Source organism: Sapajus apella, unplaced genomic scaffold, assembly GCF_009761245.1.
Source record: "Sapajus apella isolate SASKATOON/1434 unplaced genomic scaffold, GSC_monkey_1.0 scaffold36, whole genome shotgun sequence".
NCBI lineage: Eukaryota > Metazoa > Chordata > Mammalia > Primates > Cebidae > Sapajus > Sapajus apella.
In genome coordinates, this window is record NW_022436976.1 from 19872108 (window position 1) to 19890509 (window position 18402).

An 18402-nucleotide genomic window follows, 5' to 3' on the forward strand; every position below is an offset into this window, starting at 1 on the left:
CACAAAGCTTATGATTTCCTTTGGTATATCAGTTTAAATAAAATAATATTCAACAAATTAGATGGTAATAATATTAACCTTTATCAATTTTATGCAATCAGTGTAGCTCATAGAACTTCAATAAAGCCTTGAAACAAAGGAAAAAAAACTTATAATGGGACAAAGGCTTAGAGACTTTACGATTTAATCTCCCCTCTCTGTATCCATTTTATAGGTGGCCTTTTTGTCTTTCTCCATCCTGTCCCTCATGAAACCAAGAAGTCTTTATTCTTAGTGGGAAGACAGTCGGAACTCATATCCAGATATCAGACCTATGGTTTCTTCTTTAGAAAGCATGGGTATTTGGATAACCACTTCCCTGTGTTCTAATAACAGTATGCTATATTGTCAATCAATTTCAGTTATTATCTAGTATGAAGACAGTGTGAAGTCACATTATTTAATCCATCCTACACAATTCTTCCCCTCCATCCAAATTAAGGTTAAAATCTGTCATTCTCACATTCTCCTGAGTTAATATTTCTTGCTAAAGACCACATGTAATCTTTACCTGGGGGAATAAATGGGCTGTCTTTCTCATTTTCAAAGGACATGTTCTAGAGATTCCTTGAAAAAGGACAAAGAATATTGTTATTGCTGACAGAATAAATACGCTCCCCATTCTTCTTTCTCAATTTTGTTCACTTCTTTTGATGGCATTCAATGAAATTCTAATCTTTTTCTTATATGTATTACACCTATTTTTCTCTCTCTTTACAAGAAAGATATCCCCACTGAAATACTAGACTCAGGAAGAAGAGAAGGACGAAGTAGGAGTGTCTTCACAAGGCAAGAGACACCGACCTCACACTTAATGTTTAAGAATCCAAACCTGGTTCCCTATATTGTCCTACAGTTGGAATAACTAACTTAACATCTAAAACAGCACTGTCCAATAGAAATATGTGAGTCACAAAAGCAAAGCACACTTAGAATTATAATTCTAGTAGCCATCTTTTTAAAAAAGTAAAAAGAAATGGGCAATATTAACTTAAACAATATATCTCAGCCAAATATATCAAAATGTTGCCATTTCAGCATGTAATCAATACAAAATTTGTTATGAGATATTTAAAATGTTTTATTTTGTATTAAATCTTCAAAATCTAGTGTGTGTTTTACACTTGTATCCAGTTTGGACAACCACAATCTAAACGTTCAATATTCACATGTCTGGCTAATGACTACTACATTGGAAAGCACATAGAGAGTGCTACATCTTTCTGAATGTTCTTTTAAGGAAAAAATAAGTATTGTACTACGTATTTTAAACATGGGAAGAATTTTACAGCAAGTAAAAACCCCTCGATATTTAGGTCCTATGTATTTTTCTTCCTACTTCTTGCACAATACCTAAAGAGTTAGTAGTAGTCAAGATCATTTGAAAAATAGTCTATGTTCACTAGTTCTACAAAATTTAATCCTGAAGCTTCAGAACCTAGTGACAAATGAAGCCATATTGAAAACTACAAGATATAAATTGTTGCCTGAAGTCCCTTCTGAAACAAATAAGAGCTGTTAACATTCAGGGAGCATGTTATGCTATAGCAGTTAAAGAATTAATCTTTACTTATCTGTCATTTAAAATTTAATTTTCACAGAATGACTTACTCAAAAGCTGTTTCTGAAGTCAGGGTTGGATTCCAAATGTGTATAGACTCAGAATTCTAATTGAGCTTTTTCCTTGCTCACTGCCATTTTGACCAGAAAGTGTTTTAAATTCTCAGGGGTTCCACTGTAAGAGGTATCTTAAAAACAATATGATATAGCCAAAGAAAATAAGCTCTCTTTTGATTCCACGTTATATGAGAAAATATTAAAATACATGAATATATATGTGATATGGTTTGGTTCTGTGTCCTCACTCAAATCTCATCTTGTAGCCTTCATAATTCCCACAAGTTAGGAGAGGGACTCAGTAGGAGGTTATTGAATCATAGGGGCAGGTCTTTCCCATGCTGTTCTGATGATAATAAGTAAGTTTCACAAGATCTGATGGGTTTAAAAATGGGAGTTTCCTGCACAAGCTCTCTCTTTGCCCACTGCTATCCATGTAAGATGTGACTTGCTCCTCCCTGCCTTTCACCTTCCCCCAGTGACTGTGAGGCCTCCTTAGCCATGTGGAACTGTAAGTTCAATAAACCTCTTTCTTTTGTAATTGCCCAGTCTCGTGTAGGTCTTTATCAGCCGCACGAAAATGGACTAATATGATATTACTAGCCTCAAAAGCCTTCCATTCTTTAAAAATTGTTTATGTCATTGAAAGAGTGCTAACTGCTAAATGCAAACCAAGAAAGAAAGAGTCCCATGTCCAAGGACTCTTTTAGTATGATCGTTAGTACAATACTCTTTTAGTATTTCTTCCTTTTTAGCACAATCTAAAAAAGAGCAAAAATGGCAGAACTAGTCATGACTAATGTTGCTATAATGTAGTTAGAGTAGGAAACATGTCTATTATTATTTACAGCATCTTCAGCACTTAGCACTTGGTGTATACTAAGTGCTCAGTAAATATCTATTGAAATAAGGACAGAGTTTCCTCTATGCAAGTTCATGGTGCAGCAAACTGGGGGTTCCTATAAATAAATTTGCCTTGGGTAGGGGATGATAATTCAAGCATATATTACTATAGGTTATGCCAGAGATGAATACACATATATTCAAAACAATAAAAGTATATATATTTCCTTCAATATAATATGAAATATGTACATGTATTAGTTTTTACTGCTGCTGTAATAAATCATACAAAGTTAGTGACTTAAACACAAATGTGTTATCTTATAGTTCTGGAGGTCAGAAATATGACAGGTTTCACTGGGGAAAAGTCAAGGTATTGGCAGAGCTGTGTTCTTTTCTGGAGACTCTAGGGGAGAATCTACTTCCTTACGTTTTCCAGCTTCCAAACGTGGCCTGCATTTCTTGACTCATGATCACCTTCCTCCATCATCAAAGCCATCAATATTGTATCTATCTGATGATTTTTCTGTAGTCACATCTCTCTTTGACCACAGCCAGGACAGGCATAAAAGATTTTCCACTTTTAAAGATTAATGTGATTAGACTGGTCACAATCATGAAACCCATCTCAAGCTCCATATCTTTAACCAATCCACAAAGTTCCTTAACAACTAAGGAAACATGTTTACAGGATCCAGGGATTAGGGTGTAGACATCTGTGGACGTCTTTGTTGGTCATTATTTTCTGCCCATCACAATAATAAAGATGAATTATAAAAAAAGAATAATGAAAAAACATATATACACACACCTGTGTGTGTGTGTGTGTGTGTGTGTGTGTGTGTGTTTCTTTCTTTGCCTTTTCCATGTCTAGATACTACCTGCATTCTTTGGCTTCTGGCCACCTTCCTCCACCTTCCACCCTCAAAGCCATTAGCATTGCATGTCTCCAACCATTCTTCCATAGTCATATACACCTCTGACCACAGCCAGGAAAGGCAATTTTACACACATCTCTCTCTCTTTCCCTTTCTCTCCTCCAACCCCCACAATTCCTGTAATAGACATAAGGTCTGAAAGAAAAGAAATTGCATGCAAATAACAATTGAAATTAAAATAAAACATTTCACCTATTTTCCCCAGTTATTTCTTATTGCCTTCAGAGGCCCTATCAGCCTGAAAAGCACTGTTCAATAAGTATTTAAAAAAGTAGTAGCATAAATGAAGTAAGCATCACCTACATACCTGACTATAAAATATATTCAAATAATAAAGTTAAATCAACCATAGGAAAAATACAAATTCTGTTCTAGGGAAGTGTAGTTAGAAAAAATTACACATATTGGTATTTATCAAAAGCAGTAGCTCTGTTGAAATATGAATGTAAACAATATTGAGCAATAGAACATTTCTGATAGCTACCTTTTAGTGGACAAATATGTAATCACAAACTCTCTGTCTACCTCAGTCTAACAACTAACATATCAACATGCTTAAATGCAAAATTTTTTCAGAGTTTGCTGTATTTATATCTCAAAATTTTATCTATGTTAACATAAATCATATGTTAACATTAATATGCCTAACGCATCATTTTAGATGAAAAAGCATGCTTTAAAATTAAAATATCTGGCATTCTTAAACATTTTGCACTGGGGGAAAGCATCTACATAAATCTCAATCCAGACAAAGAAGGAGTTGCTATAGAGGGAAAGAGTGGGATGAGTTTAAAAATAATTTCTTATTCCTGACCTACAGTACTAACTACAGTCATCCGTTCTCATGTACTTGTTATCTCATCAGAGTATTGAAAGAAGCAGAAAATCACTTGGTTTCATCCATGAACACAATAACAACTCTTCAGGTACGACTAATAATAGCTACTATGTGCCAGGCACTAAACTAGATATTTTATTAATATTTTATCTATTTTTATTCTTACAACAACTCTACATGTTAAGTATGGTTTGACAAAAGGTAATTGAGGCTCAAAGAAGTTAAATAAATGTTAGCCAAAAGTTCCTTACCTGATAAGTATTATACAAACATGCTCTTTACAATGCAAAGCCAACATCCAATACAATTAAGCACCATGTGCCTCCACAGATTCAAGAACCCTGCCTTCAAAGACAGAGTCTAGAAACTGCATAAGTCAGCTAGTGGTTCAGTTAAATCATGATTAAGTTCATGAAATCAAAAAGAAAAACTAATTTAATATTTCTTAGTTTCTAGGCTATAATTGTCCTTCAAAATATAATTCAGCAAAATCAAGGCTTTGATATTACTGATGCTCATCTAAATAATTTGCACTCCTTAAAATGCAGCTTGACTAATATCATCTCTATAAAGGTGTCCGTCACAACACTAGTTTAAATCGATTTCTCTCTTTTCTCAGATCTGAAGGCAGTTTTATTGGCACTATATTATAGGAAGATGTCATAAAACTAAAGGGATGTGAGGGTCTGGGATTAGGGAGACAATAACACTTTGAGAAGGAGGGGTTTATAGATAAGGAGGAACCACGACAGAGAGGAAGCTGACAGGCACCTGTGGATACTGACTGTATACATCATATATTTCAGACCCTTTAGGGAAAGTGAAGTTGAAGTAGAGTACACATGAGAAAGATATTGTTCAGGAGTGACCTAAGGGACAGGGAAGACTAAAGTATTAATTTATACTACAAGTCCATAGTAACTTATGGAAAATATGGAATAGGCTTTTGCGAGAAACCAAAGCGTAAAAAAAATTAAACAGCAAGTTGTCAAATGAGATGAAGCCAATTAGGAATCAAAGCAGGAGGTCTACTTTCCTAACAAGTTTTAAAGAGCACAACATAGTATTGCTAATTACAGGCACTATGTTGAACAGATCTCTAGAACTTACTAAAAGGTTGGTACAGGAGAAAACTTTTGGAGGTGATGAATATGTTTATTATCTGGGTTATAGTGACTGTTCCATGGGTGTATGCATATGTCCAAATTGTATGCATAAAATATGTGCTTTTGGGTACCAATTTTACCCCGATAAAGCTGTTTACAAAAGAATCACAACAAATATCTGAATTTATGTTCCTGTCTAACTAAATGTATTAGGCTTTGGTATATGATTACCTAACCAAACATATTATAAGTTAGTAATCTATGATCATTTTTTGTGACATAGTTGTATTAAAATATAAATTACGGCAGCATGATAGAAATATAAAAGCACAGGCTTCAGAGTCGCTCAATAAGAGTTCAAACCCTGGATCCAATACCTTCTTCTGCATGAGAAACAGAAGAGCTAGGTGCTTAAGAGTGTAGGTCCTTGAGGAGGCAACCTGGATTTAGGCCGACCATTTACCTGAGACTGTTATGCTGTGAGCACTGAAAATCCTGTGTCCTAGGAAACCCCTCAGTCTTGAGCAAACCAGGATAGTTGGTCATTCTACCTATGCATCCCACTCCTTTTGTTTTTTTTAGAATTAAAACAGAGTTTCACTCTTGTCACCCAGGCTGGAGTGCAGTGGCACCATCTCGGCTCACTGCAACCCTCCGCCTTCCAGGTTCAAGCGATTCTCCTGCCTCAGCCTCCTGAGTAGCTGGGATTACAGGTGCGTGTCACCACACCCGGCTAATTTTTTGTATTTTAGTAGAGATGGGGATTCTCCATGTTGGACAGGCTGGTCTCGAACTCCTGACCCCACATGATCCACCCACCTTGGCCTCCCAAAGTGCTGGGATTACAGGCGTGAGCCACTGTGCCCAGCGCCCATTCCTAACATTCACTCACTATGTGGCCTTGGCCAGGTTACTCAACCTCTCTGTGTTTCAGCGAACTCATCTGTCAAATGCCATCGATAACAATCGTACCAACTTTAGTTGGGTGGGTATAAGAAATAATAAATACACATAAAGTTCCTAGAGCATGCCTGGGACATAATAAACAGCAAGTGTAAGCCAGTGGCTATCAAAACTTAAACTTGCACAATTTTAGATTTCTAATTGGAAATGGAGATAATATTTACTTCATAGAGTGAGACTTAAATTAAGTGAGATTATTATACAACTTGCTTTTCTAATGTCTGAATATAAAAACATGTATAATTTATTCAACAAACATTTAATATACATATGTAAAAGCATTTTGTGCATGCTAATGAGTTATAAAAATATTATTAATGCATTTCAGGAAAGACAAATGGATCTTCACTACTTAAATATCTGCTTAGCTATGAGATAAATGTAGACTATATCCAGGCCATATACTGTGGAATAGGTTTAGCAGTAAATACATTGTCTCCCACAAAGAAAGGCTAAAATGAGCTCTGAAATAATACATTTTTCTAGACTATAAAACTCCTAAGGGCACTTTATTAAATCTAATGCCTAGGAAATATTGACTATACTTTTTGTGCTCATGGGAGGAAGGTATAAAGTCTAGCCTTAAATGTAAAATGAAGAAGCTGCCCATCAGCCTGTCTCCTGGATTCTCATCGGAAATCTGGCTAACATTCACTTCTTCTGAGAAAACTGCTAGTGTCATGAGGTTCAGAAAACACCCTCCAATTTGATAAATTTTCAGCACAGTTACAAGTTGATAGAATTATAGAAGTTATAGGTGCCCTCTGTATGCCACCCTACACACACCACACTCCTAATCCTTTCTCAGAAAGGATTTCACAGTTCTGGGAAATAGCTGTGGTTTACAAATATGAGGAAGCAAATTAGGTTAAAGGAACAGAGGAGGAAAGAAAGAGAGAAGAAAGGCAAAAAAAAAAAAAAATTGGTCTCTGGACACAGAAAGCTAAAGGAGGAGTAGGCCTCACTGTGTTCTAAGCCCTACAATGGCCTTGAATGAGCCCTCTTAGCCCTCTAGCCTCCAGCTTTCTCATCTAGTGGGTTTGATGGGATCCCTAGGATCTCCTGAAGCCCTATAAGTATTTTCTTAAAACTCCTTAGTCACTAAGATTCTGCATATAAAACATTAGCTAACAATTCTTGCAAGCATTTTTGGCTTTCTTTGTGAATTTTTAAAGGATAGTGCAGGTAATCTGATGCTATGCGTACATGTGAAAACTCACTTGAAAAGTAAAACTTTATGGACATTTCAAATGGAAAATATTTATCCATATATTTTACTTGCAATAGTAAAGTACATGATGCCAGCTGTGTTCTCTAGAAATCAGACTCTGAATTGGAGTTTAGCTTGCAGGATGTTTATTAATAACTGCTTGTTAGACTCAACAACATGAATGGGATGGGGAAGAAGCAGGACTGGCTGAAGAAAAGCTGAGCTTCAAGGCAGGCCCCACCACCACCTTAGTCAACCTAACAGAACCCAGAAGATGGCTAGACCTTTATACCCCAACCTTTATCAGCTATGAAAGTAGGCTGTCCTAAGGGATGAATAGTATAACTTTGGATAAAGAGGCAGCAGCTGGCAAGTGCTTCCTTTGTTTTTAAAAATTTACTTATTATACTTTAAGTTCTGGGGTACATGTGAAGATCATGCAGATTTGTTACATAGGTATACACGTGCCATGGTGGTGGTTTGCTATATCCATCGCCCAGTCATCTACATTAGGTATTTCTCCTAATGCTATCCCTCCCCAATACCCCCACTCCCTGCTATTGCTCCCCTAGCCCCCCACCCCCCAGGTCTTGATGTGTGATGTTCCCCTCCCTGTGTCCATGGGTTCTCATTGATCAACACCCACTTGTGAGTGGGAGCACGTGGTGTTTGGTTTTCTGTTCTTATGTCAGTTTGAGGGGTATCTGGATGGCACATCACCTTGTCTACCACAACACATGAGTGTTAATAATCTATAAGTAAACATTCCCAGAAAACACATCAAATGTTATAGAACTATATTTTATGTTCTATTCTTGACATGAGAGGATTAAAATAAAATTTTGCTTGGCAATTTATCCAAATTAACAAATAACCAAATAATAATCAACCCGTTTAAGATATTTTTGAAGGTCAAAAGTAGTATTTTAATAGCATCTACTCATTAACTTTGTAAACTGTCATTTAATTATATATTTACGTGCGTATAATAAACATTTTCTACCTCTGTTCACAGTCTTTAAACATGAACAAATTATTCTTTTTCAGAGGGAGGAATAAAGGAAAAGAAATCTTCTCTTTTCTCTTCATTCTGAAACACTAAAATGAATAATTTAGATTCCCAGATTCCATTTTCTAATCTTTTCCCCAAAATAGAAATGTTCACTCTATGGAGCAGAGTTTGAATTTGCTTCTCTCATATACTGACCCAATAATCATGAGGTTGTTATTATTTTCCCTGTTTTAAGGTGAGGTCAAGTGACTTGTCACAAATTCTAAGACTTGGTATTCAAATACGTAGTCTATTACAAATTTCAATACTTATTTTGTTTTCTCTCAAATTTATTTTTTTAAAGAGACTTCGGGATTCAAAAAGTTGTTCCAAAAGCAAAAAAAAAAAAACCAAAAAACAAAACAAACAAACAAACAAAAAAAAGGTATATTTTAGAAGAAAATTTAACTTTTAAAAACAGAAAAGTTATTATTTCTTTGTACCCACCCAAGTGGTGATCCAGTTTTTTATATTTCCATTGGAAATTTTCAGTGTCTAGGCTCCCCAGTCTGCTTAAGGCTGTTCTTTTCTCAGTTTGGGCCTTCCTGTGCAATTTCTTTATTCTCATTTGATGGCACCTCGTCCTCTTGTTGTTTTTCCCCTCCTCGTTTTTCAGTCCGTCCTTTGTATGTCCATGACAGGAGCAGCATTTGTTTCCATAGTAATGATGATGCTCCTTTACGGATCTCCAACACCTCGATGCTCTAACACAGCCATGCATGATACCCTCCCTTTCATCACTTTCAGTCAGACAGGAAAAAACTGAAGGGATTCTTTTTAACAAAGGCATGTCTCAGAACAGAATCAATGTTACATGTTTTCTTGGCCCTGTTGAGTATGCTGTATATCTGAAGGCATTGCTTTTAAAGTATAGCATGGCTTTGCAATTCAAGGTTAACATTCTTCTCAGAGTCTATAGGGCATTGGGAATCTCATATATTAGCAGGTAAATTTAAATAAAATACTTCATGTATGTAGGTATGTGTGTGCATATATATAAAATCACTAAGTATACATGGAGAAATCAACACTGTCCATTATACTTTCTTAGAATTAGTTTCTAACAAAGTTGAGCAAAGAGGTCACTGCTTTGTTTTCCAAATGTTCCAAATTCTATTTCTGCTAAATGATGTCATTAATGTCATGGTTACAACAATACTGCACAGAGCCTCCTTCCTGCCACTGGCTACCGATACAATAGATGATTTAAGCAGCTGAGTCATTAGTAAAAACAACAGATTTTCTACTGATACTCAATTGAACATATATTTCCAACTGAACATAGAATTCATGGAAACAAATTTTAAAGTTTCTTTGTATAATACAGGCAACAGTGTATATCCTGTATTCTTTAATTTGTTGTGGACATATCTGTCTCCATAAATCTGTATGATGAATCTCTGAATCAAAGAAATCTAGGTAAAAGGGACTTTTTGTTGCCTATTCCCCCAAATACTTTCTTTTCAAATTATTCTTCTAGAAATAGTTTAAAATATATTATTTATTTATGTGGAGTTTTCACACCACTTTAATTCTCAGCAGTTATGTGGGAAACGTAAATATATAATCTATAAAGCAAAAGGTAACCCAGGTTCCAATTTGTGTTTGTACAAAATTAAAGTAAAAGGTATTTTGAGGATGTAGCAGTGATTGAAATGCTGAGATTAGGTTCCTAGTGTCACTGGTATCCAGCCCCACCTTGCTGCCTTCCATATATATACATTCAGGAAGCCCCATGCTACACTGCAAGTGAGCATATCACTTCATTTCCTGCTCTATTCTCTTGAAGAATTATTTAGGAAACCCATGCATATGTGATCCAGTTTTAGAAAATATTATGTCAACACACTAATTTTAGTACAAATAAGTTATATATTAATTACATGAGTTTTCATGTTTGTAAATATTAAATGTGGGTCTAGTTGAAAAACCTCCAGAAATAGCCAGGTCTCGTACTTAGACATTCCCTTCAGCACCCTCTGTTATTTGGTGAGGCACCCTAAGAAGGTATTTTTGCTACTCAAACCATACCACTCCTGTTTTAAAGCCCGTCAGCTGGCAATACTAGCACAGACACCAAACTCCCACTCTTGTCCCTCTGCCAACAACCAGGCATGGGAAATGTATGAAATGCATGATGGTAACTGACCTGACAATTGTAATATTCAGACAGTGTAGCTTTTCCATTCATAATATCTGAAATGAATTTTAGATGATGCTACTTAGAGTGGCACCTCAATTTTACATGTGAAGAAGCTGAGGCAGAGTAGTGACTTTGTCATGAATAGGATTCAGGTTCACAGTAGAATTCAGAGTAGAGCCTAATCTCCTTATTCTAGGCTTATGCTCTTTCCACTTTCAGAATAACAAGTAATTAATATTTAAAAGTTAACTCAAATATAAGATATGGAGATGTATTAAATGTAAAAGCACCAAGTTCAGGGGCCAATACATTACTGGATCGATCATAGTAGATAGATTGAATAAAGACAGAGATCTAATTCATTGAGCATTTCCTCTTCTCTCCTCAACAATATAACTTAAAAGTGGAGGCATCTACACTTAACCTTTCACTTCATCCATCACTGACTTACTGATATGTTAAGAGTGGACTTCTTGTGTGTCCTCTGACCTATCAGTGAAAAGGAAGTGATCTCAAGTAACCTCCCAACAAAAATATTTAGATATTTTCAAATATATTATCAGTTATAAAACATCTGAGAATGAAGAGCAATGGGCCGTGAATCAGAAGACTCTATTCCAGCATATCCACTGCTCTGTGACTATGTGCCCTTGATCAGTCAGCTCTACTTGGCCCCAGCATCCACAGCTCTAAAATAAAGAAGCTAGATTAGACAATTATATTACTCCTTTTATCACTAAACACCCATGAATTTCATGGTTTATTTCTCCTAGACTACTCTCTTTGTAGCATAAATCATGTTTAGCATGATAGTCACAACTTCCAGATAATTATTTTAAAGCATATTGAATACCATATTTACATTGTTCTATTCTCCCAAATCAAATAATATCTGGTCAAGATTCTTCACCAGCATTTCCAAGTCATAAAAGGATACAATCGTGGGAGCCTGTTTTATTGACTGCAGAAAAGATTATTCATTATTATGTAGGAGGACAGTGGAGTTGATTGCTCCTTAGCTGTCAGGAAACGACTCATCTAGAAGGCCTGGTGTATGGGGGTGGTGCAAAATGAAAAGTTTACTCATAAATACAAGTGATGCCTGGATAATGGAAGTTCAGTGACCAAAAGGCAAAGGAAGTGCTAATGATAGTCACCTAAACATTGTGTTCAGAGGCCAGTACAAGAAGTACAACAATGAGAGAACTGTGAGCTTTCTGCTTGAGTGAAGGGACACGTTACTTCGAGGCAACACATAAAAAAGGATACTGGAAGCAACCCTTAAATGGTCTGCCGAGGACAAACTCTAGACACCATCCAAAGAAAGAATTTATATCCATGCCCTATGGAAATTATTTGTCACTTAATAGCTGTTAGCCCTTTCATACCCACAGACAGCCATCACCCGTATTAACAAGATCACAAGTGCTAAGTAAACAAGCAACACTTCCCTTGGCAGGACAGGACAGCTAGTGTTGGGGTGAAATTTATTTAATTGGCATTTACTAACAGCTTCTTCAAAGGGTCTGAACTTATATCACAAAAGCAGGAAAGGCCAAAGTCTTGGCATAGTCAAGTATTGTTATGTTCAGTGAAAGCTCAAGGTAACAAATAGGAAGGATATTGCTCCATCATCTTCAGAGACCATCCATACAGTCTTGGAGTTATGAGTCTAAAGCATGAAAAACTATATGGAACTTTCTGCCACCTCAAAAATATTTAATTCGCCTCTATACTTACTGTACATAACAAATCATATCAGAACATCCATATGGAACACACTTTGAGCAACACTGGGCTAGAGCTTAGCATACCTGGTATAGTAGCTAGGAAAAAAGTTTGGAAAACTGACTGACTCAGTTATACAGGGACTTCTAGGCTAGTCTAAGAAAAACTACGTTTCCTTCTCTTTGGATAACAACAATAACAACCTATATAATGCTTATGTAAAGTGCCAGGCATTGCTTTTAAGATATTTTCATACATTAACCCCTACAATCCACTCAATAACCCAGTAAAATCGGTGTCATTATTATCTCTGTTTAACAGAAAAAGAAACTGAGGCAAATAAAGGTTAGGTAGAATATAACCAGTAAGCAGCCTGGGGTCTGACTAAATCAGTCAAACTCCAGGATTCCAGCACTTAATCCCTCTATGCTGTACTGTCTCTCAAAGGAAGAACAGAAAGCTTCATAGATGGCATGTTTCACCAGTCTTGACACATTTCTCACTGGAATCACTGGTTGTCTTTAAAAATGTCAAAAAAAATCACAGGAATTAATACCCTAAAGTTAATATTTGCTATTCTTTAAATAAGACAACTTATAAAATCCGACTTATTCTTAGTTTTGCTATCTTGTTTCTGTGCATACATATCAAATTAGATAAAAATCTAAATAAAGTTCAGAAAAGTTTATGTGCATTGACTCATTATAGATTTCAAGTTTTTTGGTTCTTAAAGACCATACTAGATCCCATTGTACCTGAATATTGGAGGATATTCTATTCAGGAAGGCGCTAAAAGAATGAATAGTAGAGGGGAATAATACTCCTAAGTGAACCAATGTTACACATTTCTTTCCTCATTGAATAGCCTCCCTCATTACAGTCATTATTCCACTCTTATAGCCAACAACATGTAATTCCTGATAATTTAGAATCTTCTTGGTTTAAAATGGAAAACATTTTATGCAGAGAAGAAATAGCAAGGGGTGACTTTTGCCAGATGTGATTGCTTAATTTACCACCAAGAACAAAAGGTTCTGGGATGTATCTTGCTTGCTCCTGATTCTCTTTGAATTCTGATTTTATCTCTGTCATATTTCTTCATGTTGGGAGATACTGGAATGAATATAGATAGTTTGGGAATATGGCTAAAGGGAAGTTGAACTGAAGAAATATTGAGTTTGTGCTTATATAAAATACATTTAAGAATTCCCAATTTTGTGAGGTTTGTGGCTTCTATCATTTTTAAAAGTGTGTAACTTTGTGATTTCTTCTCTCATTTTATATAAATATTTACATTCATACCTACTTTTAAATTAATAATTTTACTTTCTTTTCAGGCCCCACAAAATCTGTATCTGTTCCTGCTGCTCAATGTAAACATTTACAACTCTCCATACCATGTATATTTAATAAATATTTCTCTAAGCTTTCTCTCCTCCATTTCTATCACTCTGGACCCAGTCTAAAGCTTTATCCTATCCAGCTTAGACAATTAATAATCACTTCCTAACTAGTTTCCCTGCTTCCAGTGTTACCCCTTTCAAATATCTCTTCTGCACTGTTGCTACAGAATAATTTATCTAAAATAAACACACTCCAAAATCACCCCATCATGTGTAAAATCAAGTCTGATTCCCTAGCATGGTCTCATTCCTGATCTGGTTCTCACCCTTACAACCTGTTCTCCTTCCACTCCCCACCTCCGTCTCTTCTATGATCAACATTATTTAACTGCACATGGGTCCTAAACACAGCATTTATTTGCACATCTCTCAGCCCACTGCCTATCATGCTCATTCCCATATTCTTAGAATCTTAAACACACTTTGAGATTTACTTTTCAACAACATCTTTGCTTTGATTGAATCTCATATACATCATTTTACAATCATCTCTCTATATATTATGTCTTTATGTCCCTGCCCCCCACTTTAACACAGGCATCTTGGGGGATGAGCATGTGTCTTAGCTACCTTTGTGTGTGTAGCACCTAAGAGCATCTTCCATGTAACAGACACTTCATCAGTGCTTTGTGAACTTCCTGCTACATTCTTGAATAAAATTAGAAGGTACATGCCAGGAAAGTATTTTTGCAGGAGAAATTTCTGATAAGACTGAGTTCAGAAAGACATGCTAGAAGGAGATGCTTGAGGAAACTTAGGGACTTTGGTTATATTTCTAACTTTGAGTTAAGGACACCTTCTCTTTGGGAATCAGTGTTAGCTCAGGGGAGCCAGAGGAGTTAAATTAACCTTGAAAACAGAAGAAACAGACATGTGGTGACCAAGTGCTATTTTGAGATTCTAAAATGAGAGGAGTACCCACAGAAATTTGAAAGTAAAAACTGAAAAAATAATAATAAAATGAAAGAAAAAAGTCAAAGGAGAATGCTTACTTCAGCAGCACATGTACTAGGAAAAATATAGGAGTCCAAGAAGGAAAAGGTTAGTCTGTAAACATTCGTAAGTCCTGGTAAGCTCCACCCCATGACAAAGATCATGCATTGAGCAGGAGTTTCACCTTCACCATGCGGTTGAAATGAGAATGCAGGTGAATCAGATACACATAGTGGTTGGTTATTTTATTCCAGTTATAGAGGACTTAAAAATATTTTATTATTACAACTAAATGGGTAATTTTTGTTTCTGTTTTTTTAAATCTAGGACCAGTTATTACTCAAGTTTGTATTTCATAAAAATTGCACCAATGGCAGTTAACAGGATAACTCAGTAGCTGATGTTTAAGTATTGCTCTTGGATTCTAGGAAAGGTAAAATTTTACTCATAAAATGATCACATATGGCATGGCAATGTGGATTTTAAAGGGAGATTCTCATTCAAATGTCTAAAAATAAAATTATTTGGATTATCTTATTCACATCTTATGAGGCACAAAAGAAATATAATACAAACTTGCTGGACATCTGAGTTTTAACTATGCTAATTTTCTTAAATTCCTCTGCTCATTGTGAGTCTAGAAATTTTTCTCTATTTAAAGATACAGCCAATGTTATAAACATTTATTTAAAAAATATATTGTTGTGATCCCTCTGCTAAAGCAATTCAAATAAGCTGAGTTCTAAATAACTGGATAGAAACACTGCACAATCATCAAATTATTCATTACTTTTCTCTTCTAAAACACAGGTCTTTTCATTTGGCCACACAAATTCAATCATGTAGAAACTTTCTCAGAGGAGTAATCAATGTTAGGCATGTAAAAGATTTTTACAATATTTTTCATTTAACTGCCAATATTTTAAGAATGGTGCAACCCATTTTTACCATTTGTATATTCATACATCTAAAAGAAATATTATAAACACCTCAAAATAGAGTGTGGTGTGTTTAAAAAAAGTAGAGACACACCTGAGATTTGATCCTAAATTTACCCCTTTTCAGTCAGGTGACCTTTAGGAAGATATTTCATGTATCTGTCAGTTTCTTCAGAAGAAAAAATTAGGTTGAAATAATTCCTTCCCACAGAAGTGATAAAAAAATCAGATGACAAAGCACCTATAATATGCTTAGTATAATACTTGACAGACCTTCAAGTATTATACCTCCAAGTATAATACTTGGAGACCTTCAGTGATTCTCAATGCCCTCCCATAACCAAGCGAGATAGCAGTTTTTTGTTTGTTTTAGTTTCAAAATTGCATCTTTAGTCCTTATCAACCTTGGTTCCTAACTGTCTGTAATTTACAATGTTCAGCCTAATATTCTCATTTGCCTCTAGGCTATTTCAAAAGAAAAACAAAATTATTGCACCATCCATGATTTACTACAGAAAACAATTCTGTTGCCCATTTGATGTTGGTTCTCTCTAGACCCTTTGCTGACTGTTAGGTGAACTAGTTCCAGGTGTTCGTGTACTTTAAAAAGGAGATTAAACTGGATTTCCTCCTCTCACTACCATTAGAAATTAGTTTGTGTAAGTTTGACTTTCATGGTTTTGTTGGTCTTTGGAAAGAATTCAGGATTTTTAGGAAAAATGAAAGATCTCCAGGGTCCTAGGCAATGTACCAGCAACCCCCGAAAGAGCAGCTGCTCTCAGGTGGTACAATAAGAGGGTTTGGTTTCTATGTTCCCCTTAGCTTTCCACATGGAAGTTATATAAGTTGAAACCACTAAACCAGTTCAATGAAACCCAAACTGCTGAGTTCTGTACTGCTTTAAAAGAGGCCTTCTGTTTCCTAACCAGCATGAGCTTGGGAAACTTTCCATTTACTTGGAGAGCTGTCACGTAAGCTGCTCGACCAGTTTCACTCAAAGATTCAACACAGATTGACTGAAATAGTGAAGCAAATCCAATTACTTGACTGCTTCATTTCACTGTTTAAAAAATGTTATAACTTGTCAAAAAAAATCGAAGAAGTATTCTTTAATATCCTTTCTTCCTTCCAAGGGCTCTAAGGAGCTATTGTTAAAAGGCTCAGACTTGCTCATCTTTTTATTCCAACAGCACTCAAAAGGCACTATAACACACAGTAGGCACACAGATCTATCTGTCCCCATTTTCATTAAAGCTGGATTCATAGCCTTAAACTCACATATCACATTAGACTTTTTATAATCCCAAGTCTATGGAAAGAACACATGAATTTCACACAGTAAGAAAACAGTTTACATAATAGATTGCACTGCAAAGATCTACACCATTGCTGAGGTACAGTTTCAATTTGATTCACTGCTTACTGGGCTTATATTATTGTTGGTATTTGGAAATTTGGAAGATATTGGATAGTTAAAACTTTTTAAGTAATACATCAAATCTATTTTTACAGTAACAACAATTATATCCACTTTTTGCTAATACAAAATAGTCTTTTTAATAAAAAATTTTTCTACCTTTAACAGATCAGAAACTTTTGAATGCCAGGGAAATATCTTATTAAATCCAGACTGCCTGATGCAAAACTAGTGCAACACACTGCCTTAAGGACAATATCCTTTAAAGAGAAATCATGCTTTATGGAGAGCTTGGATGCTGGAAACTGGACTGAGTGCTTTCCCTACATTATCTCTTTCAAATCTCTCAGCAATTTGAACCAGGTAACATTACCAACCTGTACTAAACTAGAAAAAGGGACTGATAAATAACTTATCAAGCTTCAGAAGTATTAAGTGAGGAAGTAAGAGTTTGAGTGCTACTTGACTCTACTATCTTCCTCAGATACCTCCCAGCTCTTGCGATACCTTGTACTTTCTTTGAACTTATTGTCTGTCCCGTGAATTCAATAAATAAATAAGTTTGTGTTCTTTAAGAAAAGTAACTCCTTTGAAAATGTTTATTTAACAGTTACTTATTATACATCCATTATGTAAAGCACTTGCAATTCATATATTCATTTATTCTCTGAATCTACTGATGACCTATTAAGCCAGACATTATGTTGAAGCATACATTAGGTATTCTCTCTCTCTCTCTTTCTCTCTCTCTCTCTCTCTCTCTCTCTCTCTCTCTGTGTGTGTGTGTGTGTGTGTGTATTTCAAAGAAAAAGTAAAATAGATTCTTCCTCTGCAAGTTATTCATGACCTAGGAAGAGAGGAGCAGGAAAACAACATGCTATATGTTGTGATTAATGCTGTCACAAAGCCCAGAAGGAGCACGTAGGAGACACAGCTACCTTTGACTTCATCCTGCAACTGGACATGCTTCCTATAGGACATTGAGCCCTGTCTTGAGAACTCAGTAGGGTGAGGCAAGTGAAGAAATAAGTTAAAATGTTCCGACCACTGGGTACAGCATAGGCAAAGACAGTGTGTTGTGGACATTGCAAATGGTTCTATATACCTGGGTCTTAAGTTGGAGAAAGAGAAAGAAGGGAAGAGGTCAGTAAATTGTCATGATGAAAAGCTTGAGGCTAGTATAACCATTGTTGGCCTTGGATAGCGTGTGGAACAAGCTAATATCAAGAGAGATT

General features: G+C 35.7%; 1 protein-coding gene and 1 long non-coding RNA gene across 4 annotated transcripts in view; both read right to left on the reverse strand.

Moving 5' to 3' along the window:
• Positions 1-18402, reverse strand: part of PDE4B (phosphodiesterase 4B) — a 560636-nt gene that overhangs the window by 295681 nt on the left and 246553 nt on the right. The window lies entirely within an intron of this gene.
• LOC116563887 lies at positions 10499-16607 on the reverse strand. Its single transcript, XR_004274617.1, has 2 exons — positions 16062-16607; positions 10499-16023 (listed from the first exon to the last, which is right to left on the reverse strand). It is a non-coding gene; the product is annotated as an uncharacterized LOC116563887 (long non-coding RNA).